The 1,791-nt window shown below is 40.7% G+C and overlaps 1 non-coding gene across 1 annotated transcript; it reads right to left on the bottom strand.

Moving 5' to 3' along the window:
* Positions 1 to 1,627: 1,627 nt before the first annotated feature.
* Positions 1,628 to 1,791, bottom strand: LOC126017160 (U1 spliceosomal RNA). The gene has a single exon (XR_007498820.1). It is a non-coding gene; the product is annotated as a U1 spliceosomal RNA (small nuclear RNA).

Here is a 1,791-nt window from a genome sequence, read left to right as displayed (position 1 = left end):
TGAGAAGAGCTCTCAATTACTCTAGGATTTTATGTGCAACAGTTTAAAGGTTGTATCAGGTAGTGTTAATTTTTCCCAGTTAAGTTGCAAGTGGACACAGCCATGCATACTTAAAATATATAGTGTGAGGATTTTATTACAATTGCATCTGGAAGGGCCAGCGAGGTGGCACTAGAGGTAAGGTGTCTGCCTTGCAAGTGCTAGCCAAGGAAAGATGGCGACTGCGATTCGATCCTCAGGCGTCCCATATGGTCCCCTCAAGCCAGGGATAATTTCTGAGCGCTTAGCCAGGATTAACCCCTGAGCATCAAACTGGTGTGGCCCGAAAACCCCCCCCAAAAAAAAAAACCAAACAAAAAAAAAAAAACAATTGCATCTGAAAACTGTACCAGATCAAGTTAAAATAGTAATCAATCACATGCGTGCTACCTTGTGTGTGTGTGTGTTTGTGTATGGTGGAAATAAAGCCATCTTTACAAAGTGTAGGTACATAATATAGCATTATTAATCATACGCGCCATGCTGTAGCTCTGATTTCTAGAACATATTCCTTTAGTAGCTGAAATCTTAAATCACTTAAACTAAATTTCTTCCCTTCAATTTCAGGCAACAGTTGATGTCTTCAGCTTTTTGTTCTTTTTCAGTTTTTTTCTAATTATTCAAAGAAAATGGAACATATTATTTTATTCCTAAAATTTGTTCTCAGAATTTGTTTTTCTTTTTGGCCCACATCCAGTGATGCTCAGGAGTTACTCCTGGATCTGCACTCAGAAATTATTCCTGGCAGGCTCGGGGACGATATGGGATTCCAGGGATCAAAACCAGGTCAGCCATGTGCAAGGCAAACACCATATCCACTGTATTATCACTTTGGCCCTGTGCTCTCAGAATTTTTATAAATGTTTTAGTGTATTATTGGTACTAGAGTGATGGTATACTGTGGAAGAATTATGTTTGTCTTACACAGACCTGACCTACTTAACCCTGGCACATCCTGTGGTCCCTAGAGGACTGCCAGAAAGTGATCCCTGAGTCCAGAGAGAGGAGTAATGCCTGAACACAGTAATGTGTGAGCTCAAAGCAAACAATAAAAAAAAATCCTGTATTATTAGAATATAATAAATTTAATTGCTTTATAATTAACTTTAAAATACATTTTCTTAAAAATAAGTTATCAATTAAGAATGTTTTTTTAAAGAAAAATTGCAATGTGGAATTGACCGAAATAATGAACTAAGCTTACAATGCTAACAAGTCTGTGCCATTTCTTTCAAGATATTTCGAACATCAGCAACAACAAAATAATGGAAGCAGCTTCCTTTGAAGCCCAACCAGCAAACTTTGTTATCCACACATCTTCAACTCCTCAGGTAAGCCCAGTTTTTTTGTGTTTTGTTTTGTGGGTCACACTCGGCAGTGCTCAGGGGCTACTCCTGGCTCAGAAATTGCCCCCCGCAGGCTCGGGGGACCATATGGGATACCAGGATTCACACCACCATCCTTCTGAAGCATGGCAAACGCCCTACCGCTGTGCTAAGTCTTCAGCCCCCCAATTTTTGTGGTCATGATCATTGCGAGTGGTATTTGCTTGATTCAATACTTTTGTTTCTTTTTTTTTTTTTTCCCTCAGGGGAGAGCGCGAACGCAGTCCCCCACTACCACAAATTATGCAGTCGAGTTTCCCACGTTTGGGGAAATCGCAGGGGTCAGCACATCCGGAGTGCAATGGATAAGCCTCGCCCTGAGGAAACCACCTTCGTGATCATGTTATCTCCCCTGCCAGGTATTACT

This window comes from Suncus etruscus, chromosome 8 (assembly GCF_024139225.1).
Source record: "Suncus etruscus isolate mSunEtr1 chromosome 8, mSunEtr1.pri.cur, whole genome shotgun sequence".
Taxonomy (NCBI): Eukaryota; Metazoa; Chordata; class Mammalia; order Eulipotyphla; family Soricidae; genus Suncus; species Suncus etruscus.
Note: the sequence above shows the minus strand (reverse complement) of the source record. Positions and strands in the feature narration are given on the sequence as shown.